This window comes from Thunnus thynnus, chromosome 5 (genome assembly GCF_963924715.1).
Source record: "Thunnus thynnus chromosome 5, fThuThy2.1, whole genome shotgun sequence".
In the NCBI taxonomy this organism is placed as follows: Eukaryota; Metazoa; Chordata; class Actinopteri; order Scombriformes; family Scombridae; genus Thunnus; species Thunnus thynnus.
Window position 1 is genome coordinate 7,718,203 of NC_089521.1, and position 13,557 is coordinate 7,731,759.

Below are 13,557 nucleotides of genomic sequence, written 5' to 3' on the forward strand. Positions count from 1 at the left end.
TGTACAGGCTTCATCTTTTCATGCTGCCTTCATGTGGGCGTGTGTCCTTTCCATCTCTCATCTCTCCCTCTCTCTCTTGCCCCATCAGTCTTGTATGTCTGCCATCCTCCCATCTTCTCTGTATCCTCCATCTGTCTATATCGTTCCCTACATCCATGCTGGCAGGTTCATGTGCCAGCATGGCAGCATCGGTGGATGAAAATCTACTCCTTTTGGTTGTACGTTGTCCAAGGAATAGCAGTCTAATGCTGATAGATGGACACAGCCTGAAACCCTGTTCTCATAAGATGTTATTTTGCTGTATTTTATTTAGTTTGGTCAAATGCCTCAAAGGCAATGATGGATTTTTCTTACAAGATTTGAACCTGAGCCTGGTTCAGTCGAGGAAATTGAAACAGAAATCAGCCCTGTTAAATCTACTGTATTTAGTTATACTCTGACTGCTCAATGCTCCACTATGTTCACCAGCTAGTTGATACCTGTCAGTTTGTTACTAGGCAGGTAGTGTACAGTCAGTTAATAAGAGCTTTTGCACTGAAAGCAGCTGCCTGTTGCTGCTGCTTGAAACAAGGTTACCAAAAGTGCACTTGCAGGCCGTAAAACCAAAACAATAAGCTAGAAGATGCTAAAATGCTCCATAAAGCTGAGGGGAACTGTAGCGTTGGTCATAAATATGTTGGTTTGTCACCATGAGCAACACCTTTCACATGACACATAGTCTTTTGACCTGTTGTTGATATAAAAATATTGACTACTGCAGCTTTAAATGATGCGGAATCACAAAAAAGACCAGGTATTTAGTTGCTTTGGAAATAAATTCCACAAATGTAGAAAACTGCAGTGTACATTACCAATACATGTAGAACAACATATACATGCCTATCTAAATCATTTTTAATTAAAAAAAAATGTAAAAAAGCTGCATTATCCTCCTTTCATCCATTAACATCACAGCTCCAGGAAACATGATCAACATTCATATTAGTCTGCCTCTCAAATAATTCAAAGTGACACATCAAGGCAGTCAAGTCAAGTCAAATTAAATTTATTTATTTAGCCCAAAATCACAGATTTGTCTCAAGGTATGTTGAAAGCATGTGTTCCAGAAACACACACAAATGTGCAAGCAAATCTGATTAGTCTCCATTGCCCTGCATACAGTATTGTCTGCCTTTCACAGTCAGTGGTATAAACATCATATATTCACTGACTAAAGCTTGCTGGCAAAGAATCATAGCCCACCTGAACCATCTCTCCTGGGCCTTCACTGGTTTGAAGCTCTGTCATCCTTTTCTCCTATTTCAGAAAATAAACATGACAGGGGTCAGCAGACGTCCAGGATGGTGGTGGGTGGTAGCTGTAACAAGACACTCAAAATGTAATGATGTGAAAACCACACAGAGCAGGGGAAGTGGAAACTCATAGCAGTCTGCTGCCGGTCTACAAAGCACTTCCATCTTCCATCCTAACCCATTACAGACCTTTTCCCCTCATTTTTTTCATTATTTTTTTTCTAATATAGCGGTCATAGTCAGGTCACCTCAACAGTCTAAATACAATTTTGGAGTTACAGTAACAGACTCAAAAGAGCAGAAGGCAGACAACCTACCCAAGGTCAACTATCCACTGCAGGGACTATGACATAGCACACACACACACGTTAACCTCACTTGTGCTCTGTGACACATAGAGGGGATTATATAAATCATCTCATGCGTCATCCATAGTAGCTCACAATTGCACACGCATACACACACACTCTCCTCTTCAGCCTCTATTATAAATCGTATTGTTGTTATAATCTGAAATCCAATTGAGGAGCACAGTTGAAGAGCAGAGGTGGCACTGTGACCATCGGTTGAACTGGTGTCCTTCCAGCCTGCTCACTGCTAATGCTGGGTGTGTGTGTGTGTGTGTGTGTCCTCAAGCATGTTAACTTTCAATTCCTGTCATGCTGCTCCTGCACATTGTTGGCAAGCCAATGTATTAAAGAAGGGTTACCCCGTAAAGTAGTATCAAATGTCAAATTCTGGTGATTTTTGCAGTGTTGGCCAGACAAGTGAGGACAAATGAGTCTTAAAACTAAAAACACGACAGCTCTCATCTCTGATTTATCATTTAGAAGAGATGGATGCTCACTGTTCATTGTTGATGGAGACTCTCCAAGTCTCCTGATGAATTCACAGACTGAGACAGTATTAAAATACAGGGCAGATCAATGTGATTGATTGTACAGAAACAGCCCTCCTACCAAAATCTCACATTTTAAAACATGATACTGTGTGACAGTGTTACTGTGGGCTGCACATGTCCGTGCTGTCCATACCATGCCAGTGACAATGTCATAAACCAGACTCGGACTGAATGTCTCACTGTTTTGTGAGGCGAGACACATGTACTAGTAAGGGACTGTATGAAAATTATGTGGGGGATTTTGACTGATTTATTTATTTAAACCTTCCTTTGTGAGATGTATTATATAGAGAGGTAATAGTTCTAAAAGATGGCTTTCATGTGTGCCATGGATTATAAAGATGCATTTGGCCATATGTAGAGGCCAGCAACCATGTTTCTGAATCAAGTTATTTTTTCCATAGCAATCACACAAGTAGCTAAAAGGACAAATATATGAGTTTTTAGAAACATAGTTCATGTGGATTTTATTGATGATGAGTGACTGACTTATCTCTAGCAAAAAGTGTTTTAGTTTTTGCTAGATATTTAGACATTTGGCAATTACTAATTTCACTCAATGTGTGCATATTGGTGGTGCAAATTGTTAAGACTAAAGTTTAATTAAGGTGTTATTCTATTATTATTCTATAAAGATATTAAATGCTTAAATCAGGGTACACTATTTTAGATTATTTATGTTTTGTCTCTTTTAATAGTAAATGTTTTAAGGAGTTTTACCAGTTCTGTGTCAAAATATTAACATTGGAGGGTCTTGGTTTAAAAACATAATAAAAAATAAAAACGTAAGGCTTAGCCACCCTCCCCACCATAATAATTATCTTACAGTCCCTGAGCTTTTATTTATACAGTTTGTCCTGGGATTTTTTTAACACTATCATTTGCTTACAATTCACCATGAAATGGAAATGAAAATTTAGAGCTCAGAAAAAAACATTACCATGGTATCCAACTGAATCATCTTCTGTAAAAGGGACTTTTTTTTAACAGACACTAATATTTATCCACTGGCTTTGGTAAGTGACTACTTCATGTTCACTAATGTAAACTAAACAGCCCAACATGGTCAAATTGGGTTTTTGGGGAGGATTTGGAAAGCGAACAGTTCATCTTTGTAATCCATCTGAATGAGATTGGCTGAACGATATTTACTCTGGATTATTTTGTTCAAATATGTGCATCTCACTAAAGCTACATTCAGGGTGGACAGATGTGCAGTAGATTGTGAGTGTATTTGTGCGTGGGCGTTTATGTTTGGGGTTGAAGAGGGGGTTGGTTGGTTGCCTGCCTGCTGCTGTTGGCAGGTCAGTATGAGCAGACTGTGTTAACATGGAGAGATTATGTTTCCACCGCTGGTCCTGCCTTTACCTCTGCTGAGAGGACGCAGAGAGCAGGATTTGGGTTTGGTTGAGTTAATCTTCCAGTCTGAGGTTTATATTTGGAAACTTGGTGTGTGTGTGTGTGTGTGTGTGTGTTTGTGTGTGTGTGTGTGTGTGTGTGTGTGTGTGTGTGTGTGTGTGTCTGTGTGTAGGTGTGTCTGTGCGTGCGTGTGTGTGTGCATGCATGTGTGCCTGCCAAGTGGCAACCTCTGGGTCTGAAAAATGAAGTCATCATGGAGGTGCCAAAAACTGCAGTTCCTTGAACGGCCACTTGAGGCTGGCTCCAAAATCAAATCCCCATAGATCCCCATGTTAAAATGCCCAACTTTACAGCTGTTAACTGTACAGGGGTGAATTGTTATATAACTCACCTGTTTAAATTTTATCTATACTTAAGTTATACATAATTAAGGGTGTTGCCACTTTGAATGACAAGTGGGTGCCATCACAGGCAAGTTGCTACCTTGGTGACAACATTGGCTAGGTAATGTGACCATGGTGTAACTCCAAATGCTGTATATCAGTGTGTTTTCAGTTCATGAAAGTTAATTGTAACATTTTGGTTGCCTAAAAAAGTCTTGTTCAGCATTTGGTTGTACTAAAAGACCCTTTAAGTCTGAGTCGGATGTTCAGTTTTTCCCATAAGTACATTTTGTTTTAATGGTAAATACACTGCGCTAACCAAGCAAGCAGCTAGCAGCTAGCATTAGGGTCAGCTCCACCCTCTCGTCCCTTCCAGCTCCAAAAATCCAATATGGCGACAGTCAAAATGCAAACTCCAGGCTATGTCCATTATTTTATATTAGTCTATGGTGCCTATGTGCCTGTGTGTGCGTGTGTGTATGTGCTGTCAGTCATCTACTTGTTAACTGATTAAATAATAAACACCCACATCATTCATTTGTCTCTTACAGATCTTTGACTATGGTGACCAACATTTCTGCTGCTAAAACAGTTCTGTTTCTATGGTACAGAAGACACATGTTCACTGCAGCTGTAGTCATGTTGCTGCTCAATCTGCCCGAGAGGTGCCCTCGTGTTCTGTCTCTCAAAGGCCCTAATCTACTTCTTATGTGAGGTTGGAAAGAGGTGCTTTGGGTGGAGTCGTGTGTGTCTGATGTGGTCGATGTAGTTCAACCATATGGCTTTATAAACTCATGGAGAACCAGCCACACACTGATAACAGGGGGAGGAAGCTCAAACAAAAGAGTATGCGTGAGGACCGCACAGTACCCGTCTGGAGCTACACACACAGTCTGTCATTACCTGTGTGGACTACAGGCCATGTTCTGACCTCAATGAATGTGTGTGTGTGTGTGTGTGTGTGTGGGGGGGGGGGGGGGGGGGGGGGGGGGGTTGACAGGGGAGTGGTGGGGAAGGAGGATGAGAGGAAGCCCTGTACGGTAATTAGTTAGGTGCTGAGGTTAAAGATGACATTGAGGCAGGGTGGGCTGTGGCTCTGTGCTGCGTGTTAACCTGATTTTCAACTTCCTCCTCATTCTCTTTCTATTTTCAGCCTCCCATGTGGTAAATTCAAAGTGTCTGTATAGCTGAGTGGATTCAAAATGCAGAGCTACAGATGCAACCAGTGTAGCTGGCAGCATTCAGTACGCACAGATTCTGTTGCAACCATCGGAAGGAGCAGAGACAGGTTGGAATCAGATCTGTCATTTGGCCACAACCTCACTGTCTGTCAGTCAGATGTTGAGTTTTTCAGATGCACCCTGTGAACCCAAATGAATGCAACTAAGAGGCTAACAAAGGGAAAGCAAGGATAAACTACAAAAATCAATATTTTTATATTAACAATGCATAAAATGACAATTGTGAAAGCTGTTAGTTACTAGCTGGTGGAAAATTTAGCATCTTAAAAGCCAAATATTTTCTTCAGGAGTTGGTGGAGACTCAAAACAGAGCTAAAACAAGAGTGAGTATTGGACTTACATTCATCAGGTTGCCAGAAACATGACTCTAAATGAATGCAAATGTTGCTCTGTGTCTGCTAGATGTGTAAATAAGAAACTTTACTAACAAATTCCACATAAAACTTTATAAGGTTATATGTCTATCAGTGCATTTACATGTACTTAAGTGACTGGGTTACAGATGACTATCTCTTGTAAGCTGATTTCTCAAACATCATGTAAACAAGAAATGTGGTTCCCCCAGGAGAACGCAGATTAGTGGCCATGTATACAGGTAACTGGGTTTCTAATCGGCTTTTTGCAAGTATGCATGTGTATGACAGAAGACCTCACACAGGAAAAAAAAAGAATAATTTGTCTGAGTAACCTGGTCACTTGTTATTTACCTGCATGTAAACACGCTGAATGTTGTGTTTACAGCTTGTTGCACTAAAGTGGCCAAGAAAATCTAATCATGCAGGTTTAACAACTTCCATATTGAGGTATACTGGTTCACTTAGGGAGCATTGTTGCATCACATTATTGTATTAGCCCATTGCTAAATATCACTAACAGTGCAAACTAAACTACAGCTGCTGGATTAGTTTTTCTGTGTATATAAGGACAAGCTTAGGGTAAAAGAGCAATAAAATGAAAAAAAACAAAACAAATCACAGCCTTCCATGTTGCAAACCATCAGTGACTACCACAGACTTCTAATGCTAAGTGATTACAAATGTAGGCTGCAGCAGCTACCTGCCTTGCTCTCAGTTAACTGAGACAAGCGCCCGATATATCACACATATGTAAATAATCATGTGGGAACAAGATAAATACAGGACACCTTGAAGTAAATCACAGGCAGAACCAACAGGATTATATGTTACATAAACTCTGACAATCTCAGCCTTTCATCCAAAACTAAAACACATTTCAAGCTGCATTAACACATTCATCTTCTCCAAAGCCCAAGAATATTATATATTTGACTTATATTTATTTGACTTTATCATGTCAAGTTAAGACTAATATTGTGGGTGTGTGATTTGAAGTTTTCATTCATTTAAGAAGTGAAACAAATTATTATTGAACTAATACACGCACACACACAAAAATAAACAATATATATTTGAGTAACATCGCTTGGTTGTTGAATTATTAGAAATCTGGTGTTTCAGACTGCTAGTTTCCTACCTTTAATAAACATCACATATGATTGAGCCTCCAGTCATTAATAATGACAGCTCCATCTTGACTTTAAGCAGTGTAGTAGTCTGTCAGTTGTAGCCTAACCAAGCTGTCAGCAGCTTAAAAAAGATTTGGGCAAAACATGGAATGATGATGAATCCGTGCTCCAGAAATTAAGTTGTACTCTCATCTTGAATGTGTCAGCTTTTTTGCTTATTTTGTTTCATTGATAAAAAGTCAGGTGGTTTGAATGAATCAAGGCCTCCATTTCTATCTCTCTCTAAGGTTTCAAAGGAGGCTGACATGCACGCACCAACCCATTAACAAATAGGGTAAACTGCCCATGATGCATTGCTCTCCAAGCTGCACATCTTCATTTTCAAACATAATCTGTACACTGTAAACATCTCTTTCCCAAAAATGCAGCCTAAATATAAAGATGGTACAGTCTAATTATAATAGTGCTATAAGTAATCGTGCCTACTTTCCAGCTGAAAAGGTCAGTTTATAGTTTCATTGTTTCTCTCTGGCAGATGGCAAATAGTCCTATCATAGTTATGCCCATTAAATATTCATTTTACATTTTTAATGAATGTTTTACTTCATAGGTATTGTTGATGTGAGAGATTTCTAATGCTGATATCAATGAATTGCTGACTGACATGTTGTCAGTGTGTTTTGCAATGGATTTATCCATAATTTATCCATCACAACAATGATAAAATGTCAACAAATAGCTTATTAAAAAGAACCATATTACATAAATAGTAGACAGTGTTGATGTCACTGGTGGCCATTAAGTGAGCTGCAGTCAGCATCCTGTTGCTCGCGCTGGCATGCGTACTCGCGCACCGTCAGTGTGAGTGAGCAGCCCCACTAACATTAACCAGCTAAAACCACAATATCACAATATATTTCACATGCTTTGTAGTATTGTTAGCTTACCTGTCCAATAGAAAGAAAGCCAGCTTGGGGTCAGTCATTAGCGGACTCCATTTCTAAGCTAATGTTAGCTAGTGTCACACCCTGTTGGCGCTGTAGGGGGACGGGAGAGAGGCAAGGAGGGCCCTAAACTGTTTCTATGGTTCAACCTCAGTTTAGTCTCACTGGTAAAGCTTCTGTCTGGATTTAAACCACTTAATTTATTAATTCCTTAATGTTTCAATTGATACGTTTGTCAATCGATACATACATATCCAATCGGCCCATTCCCAACAGGCACATTTTGAACAGACACTGCACTAGTATCAATTAAATGCATCAAGAGCTGAGTCCTCTATGAAATGTAGGTAAAAACAAGACCCAGTTTCAGTGCATTGTCCATTTTCCAGAATGTTGTCTGATTTCCAAAATATGTGGGATATTACTGATTTAGGAAAAGATGGTTAAGCTTGTATGAACATTTATTTCTTAACTGTCAATAAGTCTGGAATTATTGGTGATTTTTTTTTTTCCAAGTCTGTAAGGCTTTTCCCCTGCCACATCCATTTGTCTTAACATTTCAGTAATTTCAGATGAAAGCAATGATTACAGGGCTTCCCAAGAATCATAATTCAGGATGACTTTATTGGTCTCACAGGGAAATTTGTCTTAGACATAAAGCAAGCACATAGAGATGAAACCGCTTTAGGGCTTTTGCGGTCTCAGCAAGTATGACATGCAATACAAAATACAGATACACTTTGTATCTAAACTTTATGTCTTTGTGGTTTGTATAGTGATTATTTACTCTAACATTTCAAAAGGAAGCATGCCTTCTGTATCTAGTAACCTTATAGATTAAGATATATATTGTATCTTCCTGTATTACGTAATATTCATAAAAACTGTGAATTGAGGAATTAGATGAACCTGCACAAGAGATAATACCAACCATTAAACTGCAGCTCAGCCAGTCACTGCCTTGTTATATTCATACAGGCTTGTCACTGTAGCGATGGCATCAGTATAAATTTAAAAGGTTTAAATGTGAACCAGTCTGGTGAGTCGTATATGTCATTTGAAATTTGCCACTTATTCTTATATATACTAGTAGCTATAAGGCTTTTAAAACTGCTGGTGCTGGTTCACCTTAATGATACACCTCAAATTTGATGAGTTAATATTGAATATTAAATACTAATATTAATACTAATATTAAATACTATCTCTTCAGTTAAAGAATTTTTTTGGCCAAGCCAGCAATGCAATTCAAGCCAAACCAGCCAAGCTAGCTGTTTCCCCTTGCTGCTAGTCTGTATGCTAAGCTAATCTCCTCTCCTCCATACTTAATGTACAGATATAAAACGATATTAGTCTTCTCACCTTATTCTTAAAAAAGTGAATGAGCGTATTTCCTGAATGTCAAATTATTTCATACAGTAGATTAATGCCAATTACAGACAGGTTCTTAAATGCACAGTTTTATTTATTTTTAGAAAATGTAAGTATATGTATACACTGTATAATACTTGTTTGATTCAACATACTTTCACATATTGTACATGTCTATCTTACATGGTTTTGTAGCCGTTTTTTAATCCATACTGTGTTGCACATAGCTTCTGTTCAGTTTTTTACACAATGAATATTACAGATTTATCTAAACATTGCAACAATAATCATCTCTAAATGACTTGTACTGTATGCTACTGTAAAGGGACATTTCATTTTCAGTCTCTTTCTTTCTCTCTGTCTCTCTCACGCTCACCCAAACACTTACCTTTGTTTGCCATGGCCTGAACTTTGGGCCGTTTCCATAGCAACATTCACCACACTTGGTGACGGCGACAGCCAGCTAGCAGTCATTTGCTCCTGTCTTTCCCCTACATTCACCGACTGTGTCCTCATCTCTCACTCTCCTTTTTCAGTTGTTCTTTCCCATCACCATTCCCCTGAGAATCTGTAGCCATTGACAAGGTGAGGGAGTCTCCATACCCCAGCTTAAGCGAGTCCAAATTTGTTAAAGTTAAGGTTTTTTATGATGATGAAGAAAAAAAATCACAATGAGGGTTGTTTATTTGTAAACCATATGTGGATTTCAAAAACACGTCAGGCAATATTCAGTACCTAAAGTTCCCTTTGAGCTGGTAGCTTTAGGGTGCCCTGGGGATCCAGACTACAGATTCAGTGAGAAAGGAACCTGAACCCTCTCAAGGTGTAACAGAACAGAATCCTGCAGATATGTATCACTGAGGTATGAAGCACAGAGTACATGATGTACACAACAGGAAGTGCAGTCACAAGTATGATAAATAATAACAGACTAACACAGGAAGAGGCTGTGGTTGTCAAGGGGGAGATCAGCACAAGCAGTAATAGCAGCATGTAGGGGGGAGAATGCCTTGTTGAGACATCAAACTTACCTTGCACCAACTCCAGTTCACGGGAACACGGAGAGAACTGCAAACTCCACGCAGAGAGGCTCGATACAGCATCGAACCCAGGACCTTTGAGGTAACAGTTCTAACCACAGAGTCACTGTTGTTAGAGCATTAGTTCAGGCGCACTTTTTCTATGACTCATCAAGATAACACGGTGTGAGCTCACAGTATGTCTTTTTAAAGTGCTGCTTTAATTGTATGATCCCACTTCTGGGTTTTAAGAAGAGAAAGTAAGCCTGGTTTTTAGTTCTTGTTTAGTTAAAAATCTAGTTCTCAAACTGTAAAAAGCAGAACAAATGCTTTTTAAAACTTACATTAATGGATTTTTGGGTCACATGGAGGAATGTGCTGTAAACATTCACATATCACCATGCAAAGTTGTTATGGCTTTGTAAAGTTGTTGCCTATTTACACATCCAGCAGACACATAGCAGCAGAAGCATTCATTTGGAGTCGTGTTTCTGGTAATTTAAGTCAAATATTCACTGTCCTTTTAGCTCTGTTTTTGTCTCCACCAACTCTTGAGGGAAATATGTGACTCTTTAGCTGCTAAATGCTTCACTATGTTCACCAACTGGTTGCTAACTTTGTCTGTCTGCTCTTTGGTGCTGAGCAGATAGTGTACAGTGGGTTTGTCAGAGATTTTTTTCACTGAAAATAGTTGCCCTCTGCAGCTCGGGACAAAGGTCATAAAACAGAAACAATGAGCTAAAAGATGCTAAAATGCTCCATAGATCAGAGGAGAACTCCAAAGTTAGATGATAATTTTCTGTGAGTTCTCCACTACCAGTACTTCACCTTTCCCATTGTTTAAATAAAAATGTTGTTTAGTGCAGCTTTAAAATAATCTTGGTCAATTTTGCCAAAGCCTGACCTTCAAATTGGATCAGCTCACTAATTTTTAGCCGCAATTATGAGAATAGGGCTGAGGTTGAAAAATACCAGATTTTACCTTTTAAATACCGACACATAAATACCAATAAAATGTTTTCACAACTTGTTGTGGAATTTGAAAGAAAGGCCTGGTGGTCAGTGTGAATTTCCCAGCATGTATCTTAACTGTGGCAAAGCTGGTGTATAGGGTTTTCATCTGACATACAAAAAAAATATGACCTTGCTGCTGGGAGCATGTTGGGAAATGACCAGAGGCAATATGATGTTTAATTTAGGCCACATGATGGTAGGTTTCTCTATTTTTTAGCTGTTTGGAAGCCAAACATAATTAAAGTCCTCGGTCATCATAAACGCCAAGCTTGTTGGTGAAATAGTGAAAGTGGGATGGTAAAGGATAGAGTTTAGCTGCCCATGTGGCAAGTGGATATGAAATACATTTCTGTGGTCTGACTGGAAGTGAAATTGTCTCTGTATGATTGTGTTTTGACAGTGGATCAGCAGGCAACGGTTAGCTGTAAAAAATGTGGAGCAAATCAATGCTAAACAATCTATAGCGCTCTGTCTACAGCCAGGCCAGAGAGCGGAGTACAACGTGTGGGTGTCTGTGTAACTGATGTACTGTATATGTGAGTGTGTGTTTTTGTGCCAGCATAGTGTGTGTTTGTGTTTGTACTTGTGTGTACAGATAATGTACATCTTAATGCCACGGTCATGATGACTTAATGTACTGAGAGTGAAAACCTGTCTCTGTCTGCCTCCATGTCTCCATGCCTGTTATCGGTTGTCTGCATGTGTGTGTATTAAAGCTGTTAAAGGCTGACATGGGGGGAGGGGACAAGGGTCAGAGTTCAGTAGGACAGAAAAGCAAGAGATTGAAACGGAGGGAGAAAAGGAGAAGAGTGAAAGGATGAAGAGGGACGAAGGGTAGGAGGAAAAAGGAAAAAAAAGAGACTATACTGTGTTTGGAAGCTCATGTTTGTGGTTGTTCTTCCACATATTTGTCCATCTGCTGCAGTATTGTTTATTTTAATACACAATTATTGTCTATATGTATATGCCCTCACCATTAGAGCTGGTATAAAGGCTTTGCGCTAGTGATCTCTGAATCCATCTGACAGGGAATCAACTGAAAACCATAGATGTGCAAGATTGTTGTGCTGTGGCTGTGGGTCAGTACAGTCATTTGCTGCTAAAATACACTTAAAGACTGCAAGTCAAATCATCACCATTATAGTCTTCTCTTAAATAAAAACATGTAGAAAACAGTAGCCTCATTATTCTTCTTAGCTGTGTTGCAGCGATGTGGCCAGCCAATCACAGGTGTTATTATTTTAAGTGAAATTCAGTCAAGCCTAAACACTTTGCCTTGTGGTTTGCAGAGCATTTCAGACACAAATATCCGCACACTGGCACTGATAAAGATTAGTTTTGCAAGTTGCAGTTGAATGATGGAGCTGATTTGGAATTGCCTCAAGCTGCAGTTGTTGTAATTATCACTTGATGCTGGTTCCAAGAAAGCTGTGTCTGTGTGGACGAAACTGAGTCAGATAGTCAAATAGTTTTTTCCAGAGGATGTTATGGTCTCAATGAATACAATTTATGGCTTCGTTTTAAAAACTTGTTTCATTCAAAATATATTAATGCTTAAAGACCGGTAGCTATGGCAGTGTGTTTGTTTGATTGACAGGCATCACAGCCTATCACACTCAGCTGTGGTGGTTACTGCCAACCTCAACTCCATTTAGGCTCATTCCCTCCCCCAGGTAGGGATTTTTTTGTTTGTAATTGGTAGCCAAATCCTTAAGATGTATAACACATAATTGCAATGATCTTGGTTCAATTACAGCTGGGGACTTTTGTTGCCTGTCCTTCCCCTCTCTTCCTCCCTGCACTCTTTGTCAGTATCTCTTCTATCACTATCATACCAACACTTCTACAGATATTCTCAATTTATTGCGAAATCTGAACACCAATGCAACAGAGAAGAATTCTAGACAAATACCATGGATATATTAAGAGCTGCCACTCAGCCTTGCTGCCAACTTGCGGCCAACAGCAGTTTTGCAACTAAAAAGGCATGTTTCCCATAGATCACAGTATAAAAGAGAGTTAACAGGACACCCGGAACTGCAAAACTTTTCCCAGAGCCATTTTTATGTGCATGACATCATTGCAAAGTAAAGTCTATGGACAGAGAGAAACATTAATGCACATGTGCTGTGGGGTGAGACAACATGGAAGCAAACCCAGAAGACAGAAAACTTTTTTGACTTATATGTTGGTTGTTATATTTGATTGTTGATTGATATCTAATTCTCATAGCATATGGGAAACATGCTTTACTACAGCCTACTAGAATAATACAACAGCCCACATGATCAGAAACCTGAATACTGTTAAAATCATGTACTGTATACATCAATATGAATGACCAGGTTTCTCATGTTGCATGTAAATGTAATATCCATCATATAATCAAAACCACAATATAACTCAAAGCTGGGATATGTGTGCACGTAAATGCACGCTTTGTGTTTGTATTGGATTTGTTTTGTTTTGCTTGTCAGCTAGCTAAATACCCAGTAAGTTGTAAATCAGCTAATGCTCTATTTAGCGTGTGACTACAAGCCACTCATG

The 13,557-nt window shown here is 39.2% G+C and overlaps 1 protein-coding gene across 2 annotated transcripts in view; it reads left to right on the forward strand.

Moving 5' to 3' along the window:
* Positions 1-13,557, forward strand: part of smpd3 (sphingomyelin phosphodiesterase 3) — a 71,714-nt gene that overhangs the window by 7,695 nt on the left and 50,462 nt on the right. Inside the window, exon 1 of one of the 2 annotated variants that reach the window (XM_067588966.1) lies at positions 9,945-10,099. The exons of the other annotated variant lie outside the window; for it this stretch is intronic. The gene's annotated coding sequence lies outside the window, so the exon portion shown is untranslated. Of the gene's footprint in view, positions 1-9,944; positions 10,100-13,557 lie in introns of those variants that run through there. 2 annotated transcript variants of the gene reach the window in all.